An 18,119-nucleotide genomic window follows, 5' to 3' on the forward strand; every position below is an offset into this window, starting at 1 on the left:
GACCGACCCGAAAAATTTGAACACTGAAAATATGGGACCCCATTGGCAAAAAATCCTAGGTCCGCCACTGGTTAGGGTTATATAAGAGTTAAAAATTATAATAAAACAGAGAAAGAGTCAATCTTGTTTGAGAACAAATATCGTGTTTGGGCTTAATTTCCAATACTATTTACCAGTAAGAGGTAGCTTCTTGATGACTATTATATAACAAACAGTCAACCAACTAATCGGCATAAATTTAAACTCGCTAGTGTAGTTAATGCTTGATGGTAATGTGTAACATGATATATCTCTATAAATAATTCTCAAAACGGGAAACAAAAAAGCAGGCATCTCTAAGTCATACCTTCTTTCAGGAAGATCAATGGCTACCACTCCTGGCTTTCTCACAAACTGGCCATGGAAACCACTTGGTAGCTTCAAGGTACAACCCTTCATTTCTAAACCAACAATTCTTTTAGAAATAAAGTTAGAGATTCAGTCGCAAATATTGAACTCATAATCACTTCTCTAAAAAAATCAAGCTTATATATGAACAAAACGAAGTTAAATCAAGATGTTCTACGTTCTCATATGGATTTGCATGATGGATGCAAACCAGCAGAGTGATCAGATTTGGATTTGTATTTTGTTTATTATTCTTTTTTAATTTAACGAATACTGAAGGATAAATGATAAATAATGTGTTAAGCTATCAAATGAATAGCGGCACTAGTTCTGATAATAACATTACTAGTACCGATCTTCGTTTGGATTCAGTCCAGGTGGTCATGGTATTTGTACGATACTGAAAGTCCGAGGCCCCTATAGCTATACGATGCCAAAGAAATACTCTAAGCTGATAATAGCTTCGCTGTAAACAAAATCTATACTGTATTTTTAGAAAAAAAAGGGGGGGGGGGTTAAACACAGTTGCGAATTCATCTTTAAACAAAATGTTAGCGAAAACAAGGTTATCAGATAAAATTCAAATTGAATTACAAATAAATGGGTTTGAGAAGTATATTACGGAGTATTTACTATATGAATATGAAACTTAAAAAAAGTTAACATGTGTGTTCATATCCAAGGCATTTTATTATAATTTAATGTAATTTAGTTTTTTTTTCTATTTAATATTTGTTTATCTTAATTGATTAACCATATACGATTTTGGTAAACTGGATTTTAATAAATTCATATTTGTGCGGTTTGTCAATGGTAATATATCTTCAGTGGACCTCCGTTAAAATAATATAGCGGCATTAAGTTTTATTCAAATTTCGAACTGATGTTTTAGGGTTTTTGATCGAAAGAGGATACGAGTCGACTGATGTGAAACTTACCTCGAACAATGCTCCAAATAATGATCGGAAGGAGGATACAAGTGTTTAATCAAGTCGGTCATCGTTTGGAGCACTGTTTCGAGGTAAGTTTCACATTAATCGACCCGTATCCACGTCCTTCCGATTAAAAGCCCTAAACTATCAGTTTGAAATTCGAATAAAACTTAACGTCGTGATTCATGAAGTTTTATTTTTAACGAAGTTCTAATAAGACGAAAACGTTTAAAAGGTGGGACTTTCGGCAAGAATATTCTCAGGTTGGGTCATTATTCGCTAACTGTATAAAGTGAGATTATTACAATCTAATTTACCTAAGATTTTTTTAGCTAGATTTTAATATTTTATGTGGATATTATGTAGTACTTGGTTTTGGCACCATGGGTTGTGAAGGCTACATATGACTTCGTGACTTCAGATGCAAATGAGAGAGATTTGGTGTAATGTTAATTTTCCCCTTTCTCTTACTTCGAGCGCTTAACAATCAATTTTGGATTTCACTCTCTCGCTATAAAACAACCAAAGGCAAAAGCAGGATTGTTGACAAGACCATTGAGTTTGAACAAGTTGACCGTGAAAGAGATTGGTTGGTTCTATCTATCTATCTATATATATCATCATCATCATCATCATCATCATCGTACTCAGTATATCCCGCCAATAGCAAAGCTATGGTAGGGTCTGAGGATGGTAAGATGTAGACAGTCTTACCTCTACCCCATAGGGATAGAGAGGCTGCTTCCGGTGAGACCCCCGGCTCGATAGTAGTTTTGCATCAAGCCTTGGATATAAGACACATAACACACAATCATCGGGACACCGGCTGATTGGTGCATGTACCCTTGTCTTTCGGCTATCAACGCCACCACATGATGCCTGATTAACCTTCCGTCACTTTTAACGTTATTTTCACGAGATTAGTAAAATAACGTCAAAATTAGTGCAATTTCACTTTTGCCCACCCGTGGGTTCACACATATATACATTATATGCACGCACCGCAAGCAGGGCGTCTATAACTAGACGGGTGCCCGCGCGATACTGCGGGAAACCAAAATCCTAGTAATCATGTAACAATTACGGATGTTCAAAGTTCGTTTGAAATCTTGAAAACGTTTAAACCAATCGCCACTTTTGATTAGCTGGTTTATGAATGTTCAAACCATAGAAAACAGTTCGGTTTACGATTTATACCAAAAATATGCCATATAAAACCGGACCGGACTGTAAACTTATTATTGAAACTCAATGCGTGAAACCAAACCATTAGTAACGATTCAGATTAACTTTTCGACGCTTTAGTTTTCGTTTTCAATGAAAAAAATCAAACCAACGGTTTAGCTCACTATTTAACTTAGAAACCGTTAAAACTGAATTGTGAACGCCTATATGTAGCATGTTAATTTTTTTAATTAAAAAAAACCATAGCAATACCATACCCAAATTAAAGACAATAAAATGCTCGTTTTTATGGTGTAAATTTTTTAAAAATGTATTAACGTATAAAAAAGTTATGGCCGTTGGAAAATCGTTGGTGGAAGTTGGTTACAATTAAAATAAAAGAGAATACATAGGTAAAGATGAAAGTTCAAAGTTGTAATAATTTTTTAAATTTACAAAAGTTGAGTAAAGATGAGAGGGAAATGTTGTAACTTTTTTCATGTATATTTTCTCATGGACAAATTTGTCCTTATCTTACATGTTATAGAAGGTGTACCTTAAGCTTTACAAGTTGTGAATTACTTAAAATGTTGGTGTCTTAATTTGCCCATATTTCATGCATTATCTATAGTATAGATAAACTAGATTTCTAACCAAATTACTAGTTACAAAAGATTGGAACCGTGGTTTACATGAAAGTCCGAATTAATTTAATTTAATTTACATACTTTCTAGGGATGATCAAATAATATTTAACGGAATACTGTACTATGTGGGATATTATTCGTTAACCGGAGGTAAACACTTGCCGTTGTGGAGATTAGACGGAGTGGTAATTGTAATTTTGCTTCATGTGGGAGTGGTGGAATTTCTATATTATTGGCTTCATAGAGCCCTCCACCACCATTTCCTCTACAACCGCTATCATTCTCATCATCATTCTTCTATTGACACTGAGCCCATCACATGTAAATCTCTCTCACACACATGTATATAGATAGATTCGGCTAAAAAGACTTTAAAAAACCCAAGAAAGAGATCTCAACCATTAAATGACTTTAATGGATTGGCCAAATAAGATTAGTAGAAAATGTGGACCATATTTTGAACAAACATATCTAATTACAATAGAGAGGTGTGTAAACAAACAAAACAATATATTGAACAAAATGATCTATTACAAAATTAGTAGTAATTTTGTAATACGTATATAACTATAAAATAGATTTGTACTTAGTTTTTGTACTTATAGTTTGCATTAAAACATATGTTCTCCAATTTAATCAAGTTAATTAGTTTTGATCAATTATCTTTATTCATAATAAATGGCGAGTACTAATGAAGATCAAACAGATTTGTAGCTAGTTACTTTTTGTGTTCAATAACTCTAAGAACATGCGTAGCGGTAGAAGTAGAATGGGGAACAAGTGTCACAAGGTGGCTAGTTAGCAAGAAAATGGATTGTATTTTAAAGGGTGTAATGGTGTGGGATGGATTGAATAAGAGGTGTCACAATTTTAGTGGTTAGGTAAATAAAAAATTAATAAAATCAGGTGGGCCCCACATGAATACACCGAGAAATATTTCTCATCCTCCATCTTCTCGGTCCAATTCTCAGGAGGGGGGCGGTGTTCCTCCCCATTCTCGCTTCCTTCTCGCTCTATTTCTCGTCCATCACGGACGGTCTAATAAGAGCATTCTCAACCTATCAATCATTCTTATATCTATAATTACATTAAAAAAACTATATTTCTTTCTCATATTAATTAAATAATATTTTTTATACATTTATTAATGGGAAAATTACTAAAATAAACATGTTTAACCAAGAAATTACCAAAATAGACATGCCTATTTTAGCCTCTATCTCTCTAATCATTGGTTTTTTGACCAATAAACAATTGACACATCACCAAAGCCCGCTAAGGCGGCTAAGCCTTAGCCGCAACTATATGGGCACGGAATTTTATGAAGAGTAAACGGGTCCCATCTTTAGCCAATAAAAATTCGACATATGTCAAAGGGGCTAAACTTAGCCTACATCTATGGTTATTTAGCCGGCATCTTTGATTCTTAGCCGGCTTCGGGATACGTGTCTATTTAGTTAGCCGGCTCCAAATATTCCTTCTTAGCCGGCTCCAACTCGGCTTGTAGGTTAAGGCTTCACTTAGCCGCCTTCTTTTTTACATTTAGCCGTCAAAATTGAATATTTTACCGAACTTACCAACTCTATTAAATATTTAGCCGACTTCACTTAGCCTTCTTCTTAGCCGGTGTAAATTTAGCCCCCAAAAATAAATATTTTTACCTACTCAATTAATTATTTAGTCGGCTTCGCTTAGCCGTCAATTTTTTTCTCCTAGCTGGCGTGTTTTAGCCTTCAGAAATAAATACATTTACGTACCCAAATTTAATTTTGCATCATCATCATCATCATCATCATCATCATCATCATCATCGTACTCAGTATGTCCCACCAATAGCAATGCCATGTTAGGTCGGATGAGGGTAAGATATAGACAGCCTTACCTCTATCCCATAGGGATAGAGAGGCTGCTTCCGGTGAGACCCCCAGCTCGATAGTAGTTTTGCATCAAGCCTTGGACATAAGGCACATAGCACTCAATCATCGGGACACCGGCTAATTGGTGCATGTGCCCTTGTCTTTCGGCTATCAACGCCACCACATGATGCCTGATTAACCTTCTTCCACTTTTAACGTTATTTTCATGAGATTAGTAAAATAACTTCAAAATTAGTGCAATTTTACTTTTGCTCACCCAAGGGTTCACACATATATACATTATATGCGTGCACCGCAAGCAGGGCATAAAACTATACATAAATTTTGCCCACCCGAGGGTTCACATATAAATTTAATTTTTCACCAACCATTTTTATAAAACTATACAACCATATGCACTACATCTTATAAAACCATCGTCACACTCTTAAACTTTTTTACTTTCTTATCATAAGATCCTCATTTTAAAAAAAATATGTTTGTTAACAAACTGCTTAAACACCGATTTCTTGAACAACAAACAGCTTAAACATTTCAAAGATATTTTTTGACGATGTTTCTAAAAAAAAAACCTTACATCCCAATCTTTCACTAAATCGATTGGATCAGTAAATGTAGACATCTTATAGGATAATCTTGTAATATTTTGAAGATCACACTCTTTTGAAATTAAAGAAATTAAATAATCTTAAATTATATTTGTATATCTGTAAAACGCGTTTCATGCAATCAACCGGAAGGTATTCAACAACCCGATTAACAACATGTCAATTCCCACAACTATAAACAACGACGTTAACAAACATATTTGTTAAAAAAATGAGGATCTTGTGATAAGAAAGTAAAAAAGTTTGAGAGGGTGAAGATGGTTTTATAAGATGTAGTAAATATGGTTATATAGTTATATAAAAATGGTTGGTGAAAAATTAAATTTGGGTAGGTAAATGTATTTATTCTGATGGCTAAAACATGCCGGCTAGGAGAAAAAAAATTGACGGCTAAGCGAAGCCGGCTAAATAATTAATTGAGTAGGTAAAAATATTTAATTTTGGGGGCTAAATTTACATCAGCTAAGAAGAAGGCTAAATGAATCCGGCTAAATATTTAATAGAGTTGATAAGTTTGGTAAAATATTCAATTTTAGCGGCTAAATTAGACGGCTAAATGAAAAAAAGAAGGCGGCTAAGTGAAGCCTTAGCCTACAAGCCGAGTTGGAGCCGGCTAAGAAGAAATATTTGGAGCCGGCTAACTAAATAGACACGTATCCCGAAGCCGGCTAAGAGTCAAAGATGTCAGCTAAATAACCATAGATGTAGGCTAAGTTTAGCCGCCTTTGACACGTGTCGAATTTTTATTGGCTAAAGGTGGGACCCGTTTACTTTTCATAAAATTCCGTGCCCATAAAGTGGCGGCTAAGGCTTAGCCGCCTTAGCCGGATTCGGTGACGTGTCAGTTGTTTATTGGTCAAAAAAACCAATGATTAGAGAAATGTAGGCTAAAATAGGCATGTCTATTTTGCTAAATTCTTGATCAAAGATGTTTATTTTAGTAATTTTCCCTTTATCAATACAGTTTTCTCTCTCATCTATTCACAATCAATTCAAATAATATTAAAAAAAATAGAGGCAAACTTTGTTTTCCCAAATTTATAAAAAACCACTACATTTTTTCTCTACACCTTATAATGTACACGCACAACCATCAAAACTCACCATATAATTTACAAACTTCTCTCACATATTTTTAGGGGATAGGATGAGAATGCTCTAAGAAACAGAGCGTTATGACTGCCTCTAAAGTGTGTGTCGTTGAGTTGTATCAATATATTACGACCATTGTATTCTCTTTAATTTGAGTATGGGATTATTATACGTATTTAGTTATAAAAATTAGCATGTCGTGATTACCAATTAGCTACTACAATAGATCGACTCAAGCAAGCTCAACTCAGTGTAAAACTGGATTAAGGTCAGAACGACTTGATACAAAAAAAAGGTTAATTTGCTTCGTGTTGGGTAGGTACATGTTCGAGTCAAAGGGTCATGTCAAAACAAGTTTCAGGTTAAAATGGTGTCCGGTCGGAATGGGATTCGGGCCAAAATACGTTGGTTTAAAAGAGATTTATTTGAAATTACTGCATAATTCAACTTCGTTTCTTAATATTCTCTACCGGTTACGCAGTTGCCATTATTTACATGCATCGGGACGATAAACGTGTGTCTAGTACCACGTCACGCTCGTAACCCATTCTTGGTTGGCGCTCAATAAAAATTAGGCCAAAGACCCTTTGATTTAGTTTAACTTTCCATCATTAAATTAATTTTATAATATGTTACATAGTTTTTATAATTTGATTTAATTTGCATTTGTTCAAATGTCCAACAACTACCACACACCATATATATTTGTTAAAAGCGAGTATGGCGCTGAGATATGCCATTGTCGTAGCATCGATCGCACATGCAGTATGCTACTATGCTAGTGTGTATACATATATATATATATATATATATATATATATATATATATATAGAATCAAAATCATGAAAGAATTTGTTTGAAATTGAAAACTATGAGAACCATTTTGGAACAAAAAAACTCAAAAATAAAAAAAAAATCATAAATTAAAAAAAACACAAAAATCAAAAAAAGTAAAAAAACCAAAATTCTTATTTTATCATCTCGGTTTCATAAAAAACTCGGTTTAGCTAAATTATATACACATATGTATAATATATACATATATGTACATTTACATGTTTTTTTTGTACACATGTGTATAATTTAAGATAAATGATACTGTACATATGTGTATATTACGTAACTAAATATTATATAAAATTATACATATGTGTATATTACGACGTTTTTTTTTACTTTTTTATATATTTTTTATTTTTTTTAATGAAACCGGAATGAAATATAAGAATTTTGGTTTTTTAGTTTTTTAAAATTTTTATTATTTTTTGTTTTATGATTTTTTTAAATACTTTTTGTAAAAGTGTTTTTAGTGTTCCAAAATGGTTCTTAAAGTTCTCAATTTGCAAAGGGTTCTCTTAGGATCCTTACCATATATATATATATATATAGGGGATGGTTTAAGAGAGAAATGATATTATTGCAAGAAATGTAAGAAATGAATATGAACCACTAATTTTGTTTTAAGTTTTAAATGCTTAAAGCTAAATAAAGAAACTATTAATTATTCTCCTTCTTCAATTAATATAACTAATAAACCATAATATTTATTTATTTAATTAATATATCTAATTAAGTTATTATAATTAAAAAATATTATGAACTCATTTATTTTTATAATTACTTTTTGTTTCTTGAATTTTTATCCTACGCAAGTACAATTTATTCATACATTAAAATTTCTTTTTATCCAAAACTAATTTCTTCCAACTCAATATATTAATATCCATCAACACATACATACATTATGATGAATAATACCAAAAAACAATTTTACATGTATTTGCATTAAATATCAACAAAAAACATACAACCTACACAATAACATATAATCTACACTTGTTCTAAGAATAAGACAACATATAACCTACACACGAAAAACATTTAACCTACATACAAAATTCATCATCAATAAAATAAACACACACGAAAACATATAACCTACACACAAAAAACATATAACCTACGCACGAAAATTTTAACTTACACAAATACAATTTATTCATACATCAATTTCTTTTCAAAACCAATTTTTTCAAACTCAACATATCAATATCCATCAACACGTAGTTACTTTGTGATGAATAATACAAAAACTATCTTACACATGGTTGCATTAAATGTCAATAAAAAATATACAATCTATACAAAAACATATAACCTACACTTGTTCTAAGAATAAGAAAACATATAGCTTACATACGAAAAACATATGATCTACGCATGTGTAGGGTATGTGTATCTTTGTGTAGTTTATATAATTGTTGATGTCGAATTACATATGTAAGTTATATGCTTTTTGTATACTGTACGTTTTTATTGCTTAAAACAAGTGTAGGTTATATAACTTTGTGTAGGTTGTATATTTATTGAACTTAAATACGTTGATATATGCTAATATATTTTGTGGAAATTATTTTTTTAATATAAAGAAATAGTATTATATGAATAAATTCTATTTATATTGAATAAAACGAAGAATGTATAAATAATAATTAAAACTAAAGTATTGTTTTTATCTTTTTAATTATTATAGTTAAATTAGTTAGATATATTAATTAGAGATATTATTATGGTTATATTATTTGTATTAATTGAAGAGAGAGAGAGTGCATTTATTGTTGCATTTACATCTTTTGTATTTATTTTTAAATAATTTAAACCTAAAATAAACTAGTTGCTCATATTCATTTCTCTCATTTCTTACAATAATTTGATTTCTTTCTTGAACTTAAACATATGTATATATACATATATATATATATATATATATATATATATATATAGGTATTGGATCATTTAAGAAGCTTTTTTACAGTGAGAAATGCGAGAATTGAAGGTGTAACTTCATTAATCCCTAATTCCACTCCCTTCTTATGTGTAGGTGTGTTGTGTAGGTGCATATGTATGTGTGTAGGTACGTATGTTTGTATATGTGTATGTATGTTTGTATGTGTGTAGGTACATAGGTTTGAATGTGGATCGGTACATTTATATGTTTGTAGGTAGGTTTGAATGTGTAATTAAGACATAAATACAACCAACCTACATATATGTATGTAACATCATATGAAATTGAGTGAAATTAGGGATTAATGGAGTTATACATTCACTTCTCGCACTTCTCGCTGTAATATCACTTCTCGTAAGATCCACCCCCTATATATATATATATATATATATATATATATATATATATATATATATATATATATATGATAATTCGAGTGTCTAGTGTTAAGAAATTATCTAAAAGCTTAATATTAACCACACATTTAATTAAATAAGTTAGATTATATGGTTGAGCTTAAATCTGATTAAAAAACTAAATCGAAGAGAATAAATATATAAAGTTATTAAAATAGTTTAAACGCCCGTTACACCTACGTAAAAAAGTTGACTCGGGGCATAAAAGATATTGTAATTTTTCAACATGCATGTAATCTACATGTATATCTATGTATGTATATGCGTTGTTTGTGAGTGTGTATAGTGGTGGGATACGTTACAAATAAAATTAATATACTAAACATACAAATAACTAGAATAATTACAGTTTTGAACTAGCTAGTAATTATGTTATAAAAAATTATATAGTGTAATAATAATTACTCTAGTTCAAAAGTTATAGTGTAATAATAAAAACTCTAGTGTTAACATAACTACTCTAGTTACATTTTACAATTATCACGATAAAAATCATGTCTCTCGGTAATTTTTCTATCGATAAAAGTCTATTTTGTATTGGTGTGATAGTTTTAATTATGTTTGATGGTGCAGCTGTGATTCATCCATTTGGTGAGCACATAGCCTACTTCACACTCTTCGCCATACCAATTTTCACCATCACCCTAACAAAGACAGGGTTCATTAGAGGTGCACAAAAAACCCGAATCTGGAACCGGACCCGAAATAAATACCCGGAACCGGTTTTTCTAATACCCGGGTTTTTAATACCCGAACCCGAACCCGACCCTACCCGTAGGGTACGGATAGGGTATGCATTTTGGCACTAAAACCCGAACCCGAACCCGAACCAGACCCAATTTGTACCCGGTAATACCCGAACCCGGAACCGAGGTTTTCCAATACCCGAAACTGGGTATTTCAAATACCCGATGTATACCCGAAAAATACCTTAAAAATACCCGAATAATACCCCTAAAAAGTGTAAACTTTTAAAAAATCCAATCTATATAAAAAAAATACCGGAAAAAAACCCGAAAAAACCCGTAAATAGAGTTTTTTCAATACCCGATAATAGGGTATTCAAATACCCGGTTCTATACCCTACCCGAACCCGATGCATAGGGTATGATTTTTAGAGACAATACCCGACCCGAACCCTACCCGACTATTACCAATACCCGGTCATACCCGTACCCGGTCATACCCGAACCCGATTCTATACCCAAACCCCGGTATTTAGAAAACCCGATTTGTGCACCTCTAGGGTCCATTATTGCATATTCTGGCAATGGGCTCTACATTGATGTGATGAACAACATGGGCCATTGCAATTTTGAGCTAATCCCCAAAATAGTCTTCTCGGTCTTCCCTCCCCTCAAGCACCTTATGTACACTCCTTCGTAGGTTTTTTTATTTGATAACTCTTTTCATATTTAATAATTGCAATCAATAATTATTCTTCTTGTCCCTCATGTAATTTAATTTCTACTTCTTAGGTATCATTCGTTGCACCATACTCAGTTCAGAACCAATTATTCCCTATTCATGCCTTTCTACGACTACATTTATGGCACGCTCGACAAATCTACAGACACGTTGTACAAGAAATCACTTGACCGGATACATGAGTCACCAAATGTGGTGTATCTTACGCATCTAACGACACCAGAATCAATATATCATACAAGGCTCGGGTTTGCCTCTTTGGCTTCTAAACCTTACACGTCTTCTAAATGGTACTTGCGGATGCTCTGGCCCGTCACTATCTTGTCCATGATAATTACTAGGATTTATAGCAAAACGTTTGTGCTTGAAAGGAACGCTTTTAAAAAACTCAAAATGCAAACATGGGTCGTACCAAAGTACAGGATACAAGTACGTAGATGTATATTCCAAACTTTTTTATTTGTATGTATTTACTTTTACATAGTTTTTATTTAAAACTTTTGCGTTTTTGTATATGTTTTGGAAGTATTTCATGGAATGGCAAAGAGAGGCCATCAATGGCTTGATTATGGAAGCAATAATTGAAGCAGAGGGAAAAGGGGCCAAGGTTTTGACTCTAGGTCTACTCAATCAGGTTCGGTTTAATATTTTACCAAACTTAGGCCATAGGATATACTTTAACCCATCTTGATTTCACATAAGTTTCACATCATCATTTTTTTTTCTTTCACTCTATGTCATCCAAAGGAAGTGGTTTAACCCATTTAACACATAATTAATATAACAAATCAATTAGTAATTAATACATAATTAATACATATTGTTCCTTTTAACCCGTTAAAAGCATAACCCATGGGCCTTTTTAACACACTTAACACAAGTGGGGAGTGGTTTAATCCATCTTTAAAGTGTCATGTCACTTTAACCTATGTAGAAGTTAGAGTATACCCCATGGCCTTAAAATATCAACAAATACAATTGTAATAAACATCTAAATTATAACCAAGATACTAGTCATTTGATAATCCCATTACTTTTTGCTATTCATATTAATTACCAAATAGTTTTACCTTGTAAATACAATATTATTTTTTATGCGGATAAACAAAAAGGCAAAGTGTATATGTTTAACAAAATTAAGATTGATAGTTAGGCCGTCTCAATATTTTTAAAGGCCTACAGTGCATAATGAAGTTGAAGATCTTTTTCACAAGAAAAAATGTATTCGATCATTTGACTTCCATTTAATCTACGCGTATTAGTAATTATAGACTACAAACTCTATTGTCAAACAATCTCAAAACTAAAATTACCAACATATTATTTGTTACTTTATAGAATTTAGGAGCCTTAGAGAAGTGAGGGCCTAAAGTCATTACTTTATTTCACTCTCTCTTTACCATGTTAGTGAAAGCTGATTTTATAATTTATGCGCCTGATGATATATATAGGAGGATGAGCTAAATAGAAATGGTGAGCTATTTATAAAAAGATTTCCAAAACTGAAAGTGAAGTTGGTGGATGGGAGCAGCTTGGCAGTTGCTATAGTTATCAATACCATTCCTAAAGGCACAACTCAAGTTGTTTTTAGAGGCAAGTTCAACAAGGTTGCTTATCACCTTGCCCTAGCCTTATGCCACAAGGGCATTCAGGTCATTTACTATTACTTTACAATAGCAAGTATCTAATGTACGTACATGCTTAAATTTGATAGAATAACTATAATAAGTCCTAGCTTAAAAATGAGGTATAACAAACCCACCGTAGGTTGCAATATCTAGACCGGGCGATTATCAAAAGTTTAAACACAATGTGGAATCAACTAATGATCACGATAACTTGGTTCTTTCAACCACATACTCACAAAAGGTAAAATGGTTGCACACGTCATTTTGTAAGATGCATTTATAATTAGTTTATGAATCATATCGTTTGTATTAACTAATTCATGTAATACACGGGCATATACTTGCTAATATGAAATTATGAATAAAATCATACATTTGGATTTTGTAATTACAGGTGTGGTTGGTGGGAGATGGTTTAAGCAAAGAAGAAGAGTTGAAGGCATCAAAGGGAACCCTGATTATCCCTTACTCTCACTTCCCTCCAAATAAAGTAAACAAAGATTGCTTTTATCAAACTACCCCTGCCATGTTGATTCCCAAACATCTTGAAATGTTGACTCATGTGAGGTTAGTAAACACTAATAAAATTATTATTATTATTATTATTATTATTATTATTATTACACATAATTGCAAATTTTATCCTTTAAATATATGCAATTTATGACTCAAATCTTTAAAAAGTTTGTTTGCGGACGGTGTCTCTTATATGACAAAATACATTCGTTTTTTTGTCATTTACACTAACTGTCATCCAAAAACTCAGTTAAATCCAAACATGCCAAGACTTAACGGGGTTTTTGTTTAACATATTTTGTTTAGTTTCGTTTTCGAATAATATATTTTTTTTGTTTTTTAATTAGAAATATTTGAATTAAATAGTATGTGTAAAAAGACTTAAATGTCCTTACATGCCAAGATTTAACGGGGTTTTTGGATGCCAGTTAGTCAAAAGGACGAAAATCAAACAAATATGTCATGTAAAAGGACACCGTTTGCAAATAAATTTTTTAAAAGACCTTATCCATTAATTGCAAATGTTAAAAGGAGAACGTATGTAATTCTGTCTATTATTATTAGGTATATTGGTTTTATTAATCACAACTATCGCATTTTGGTCGTTGCCGGTCCCAACTAACGAATTGGTTGCTGACGGTCCCAACTTTTAATGTATTTGTTCTCAATGGTCCGCGACTAACAGAATCCTAACGCCATTAGTTGCAGGTCGCCGGAAAACGTTTTTGGCCGGAAAAGTCATATTTTTTCCGGAAAACTCAACATTTTCATCTTTGGCATCTTTGTATCGGATCTTTAGAAACATTTTTCTAGTGAAAATCCTAATTATTGAGGTCGTCGGGCCCCTAGAACAATCGTCAGAATCGGTTAGTGGTGCTCACGTGGTGGTGGTTGATTGGTGGTGTTTTCCGGAAAAAAATGTGACGTTTCCGGCCAAAAACATTTTTTCGGTGACCTGCAACTAACGGCGTTATGATTCTGTTAGTCGCGGACCGTTAGGAACACATATGTTAAAAGTTGGAACCATCAGCAGCTAATTCGTTAGTTGGGACCGACATCGACCAAAAAGCGATAGTTGAGATTAATAAAAACCAATATACCTTATTATTATTATTATTATTATTATATATTGGTGTCACGAAGTCTTTTTATGAAAGATTTTTAAAGCATTTAGGTAAACTATTTCACAAATTTAACAAAGTTCTCATCTGATGGAATGGTTAAGGGTGGTTTGCTAAAAGCTTATCAGGTATCCATTGCATATGATCGACTCTCCTTTGCAACAGAGTTTTTTTGGTTAAATTTTCTCTTTTGTAATTCGTATGAGTTGCTTAAGTGCCAAGTCAATTTTATGCTTTCTTAATTCTTTTTTTATATATTTCTTTCATGTTGATTTTTTTGCTTACTAATTTATCTTTACCATTTTGTGTCAACACCGTCGACACCAATCAAATTCGCGTCGGTTCGTGGTTCTTTGAAACATAGTTTCTGTGACATAATCCGATACCGACCGAATTCACGTTGGTTAGCTGCGGAAACAAGTTTGTTTCTTTAGATATGTTAATATGTTATATTTAGGTGTTGATGCATTTATTATTTTTGCTTTCTGGTGCCGTCACCTCAATACCGACCAAATTTGCGTCAACTCGCAGCAGCACCGTTCGGGTTTTATCAACCGACTACAAGTTGTTTTGAATATGATATTTAATCATAAGTTATGCGAATGTCAATAGTATTATGTGCATTTACTTTTTTGGTTGTTACCGTTACGAACCTAACCGATACAAATCGAATTCGTAACGCTACGTTGTTACCTACTAATTATTATTATCTTCATAAATCTTACCAATAGCTAGATGCATTTATATATTTACATTTTAGCTGAAAAATAATAAATACATGAAACTCGATCATAGGTGACTTATATCTAGCATGCATGTACCTTGTACGTCCAGCCAAACATTGCATTGCATTATACACTTAAATTTATTAAAATTTTATATTGTTATTTCTTATGCAAAGTACTTTGTGTAGCTTACTAGCTTGTGTGTGATTTTAGAAAGTTAGTAACTGAAGAGAATATTGTGTCAACACGTACGTTTGTCTAATATTGTTACATGTCTCGGTCTGAATTTATAAAGTGGTTGTGATGCAGAATTGGTTGCCAAGAAGGGTGATGAGTGCGTGGAGAATTGCTGGGATATTGCATGGCTTAGAAGGATGGAATGTGAATGAATGTGGGAATGAGATGTTCAATGTGGACAAAATTTGGCAAGCAAGCCTTCAACATGGCTTTACTCCTGTAAGGCCGTAACCAAATCATTCAGCTAAAACCATCTATTTATTTCTACTCACTGAGTCTATCTAGATATCGATATATATAACTTCTATCTTATAAACGTATAATATTTTTAATGATGTGTAACGGAGAATTGAAGTATTTCCCTTACCTATACTTTTATAATAATGTTCCATGCGCTTTCATGTGTGTATGTAAAGTTCGTATTCATGGAAAAATGGGGATTTCCGTCATAGTTTCTCTTATACGTAGAACAAATGCAACAAAAAACATAACAGACAACCTTAGGAGTCAACAACAATGAAGATAAGAGAAATCCCTGTTGTGTGAGGTTAGTTTAAGTAATTATGATATACCGGCGGAAAATATATCAGGAGTCAATAACAATGAAGATAAGTCTGTCATCCAGGGCCGCCTCTAAGCATTTTTTAAATTTTAAGATTTGACACTAGTAAAATAACGGGCCCCTAAAATCATGTTGTCAATTAGATGATTGGACAACTTTACAATAGAGTTACATTTCAAAAACCCAAAATGAACCCAAAAATATAATAATAATAATAATAATAATATACAAGTTGTTAAAATGAGTCATATCAAACATAAATGACAGTTCTTTTGTAAATAAATAAATGAACAAATAAATAAAGAACACCACTTGTAAGAATTGAATCATAACCTGTAATTCCATATATAGTTTTTCATTCAATCATTGAGTCAATTTGTAACATTTGTTTCAAAACAAAATTTTATATAAAATATAATTTTTTTAACAATTATGGGCCTTTTGATAGAGTGGGCCTACTAGATCCATTGCCCTCCCCCGCCCTCCCTTTGAACCGGGCATATTTTGCCACTGGCGATCAAGGAGCTCACATAAGTTTGAAAGTCAAAGACGAGGTTAGGTTTTTCGTTCGTTGTTAGATTTTCGACCATCAGTCTCTTCTAGAGGTGTTCAAAGTCGGATATCCGGAGTTTCGGATATCCAACCATTTACACTGTGTTCCCTAGTCTCATTTAACGAGGGGTGGGGAAGGAAAAGAGAAGAAAATATAAAAAAAATCATGTTCCAGAGATATTTTAAGAAATGGATGGGAGGAAAAAGGAGGGAAAATACTAGAAAATTTAATCATATTATCATCCTTCCAAATTAGAGTTATTATGAGAGAAAGTATTTGTGTCTAGTTATAACTTCTATCAATTCCTAAATTACCCTTATATATAACTTCATGTAATAGTTTACTTAAAGGGTATAATAGGAAAATGTATCTTTATTTTCTTTTCCTCTTAACTCGGGAACACCTAAAATGTTTAATTTCCCTTCCTTTCCTTTTCTTTCCTTTTCATTAAACTCGGGACACACGAAATAAAATCACATATTTTCCTTCACTTACCTTTCTTTCCTGTCATAATTCCCCTTCATTCCCTCCCCTCGTTAAATGAGACTCGGGAACACAGCGTAAGGATAGTGGATTTCACTGTCTGAATCCGTATCCGAAATTTCGGGTATCGGAAGTTCGGATACCCGGAATTTCGGATATTCGTTCGGATAGTGAAATGGATATCCGAAAATCTAAAAAAAAGAAAAAAAAAATTGTTTCAATTGGTGTTGTCAAGTCTAAAGTAGTTCTTGTTTGAAGTATGTGGAGATTGAAATCGGTGTGAATCACTATAGCCTGGTCGGAATTGGAGCACCATAGGTCGGAGTTGGTCTGAAACACACAAACCGTAGGTCAGCGACCAGTTGTCCACCATCACCGGCGAGATGCGGCAGCCTGAAGAACGGTAGGCCATCAAGATTTGAAGAATGGTTGGTCAGTGGTCATAATATGATACGTACCAGCCCATACCGATCCAGGCCCATGAATGTATTGCAGGAAATCGGCCCATTCGTAACAAGAAGAGTCCGGCCCGACTCTTGGGTTAAATTCCCACGTTCAGCACTTTTGTTATTAGTCAAATAAATAAAGAATCTTATGCATTAAGTTAGGAGTTTGTTACAGCACTTTATTCCACGTTCATCATGTTCGCCATGTTTCCCTAGTATTTAGACAAAACTATATCGTATATTTTTTATTTAATTTGTAATTTGTTTGCATTCTGAAATATATGAGAAAATTGCCCCAATTGTCTTTCTTTTCTTCTGCTTATTTCTTGGAGATCCGGTTGTTCTCGAATTCAACCATAACATTTGGTGCTTTCATCACTCGACTATGCCTCCCAAACGTGATAATCCATCTACTGATTACCTACTCGCCACCATGGCCGACACCGTCAAGGAACTGTCCTCAAAATTGGACACCATGATTGCTCAACATGTAAACCAATCTGAACAT

General features: G+C 32.9%; 1 pseudogene across 1 annotated transcript; it reads left to right on the forward strand.

Moving 5' to 3' along the window:
- Positions 1-364: 364 nt before the first annotated feature.
- On the forward strand, positions 365-15,861 carry LOC143597704 (very-long-chain aldehyde decarbonylase CER1-like; annotated as a pseudogene). The gene is made up of 11 exons (XR_013146979.1): positions 365-424; positions 1,686-1,908; positions 3,219-3,451; positions 10,486-10,581; positions 11,159-11,294; positions 11,391-11,769; positions 11,867-11,974; positions 12,792-12,992; positions 13,108-13,209; positions 13,363-13,535; positions 15,640-15,861. The product of XR_013146979.1 is annotated as a very-long-chain aldehyde decarbonylase CER1-like (transcript).
- The last annotated feature ends 2,258 nt before the right edge of the window (positions 15,862-18,119 follow it).

The sequence above is a fragment of the Bidens hawaiensis genome, unplaced genomic scaffold, assembly GCF_021521415.1.
Source record: "Bidens hawaiensis isolate Kalapana, Puna unplaced genomic scaffold, B.hawaiensis_p1.1 tig00048904_1, whole genome shotgun sequence".
Classification (NCBI taxonomy): Eukaryota; Viridiplantae; Streptophyta; class Magnoliopsida; order Asterales; family Asteraceae; genus Bidens; species Bidens hawaiensis.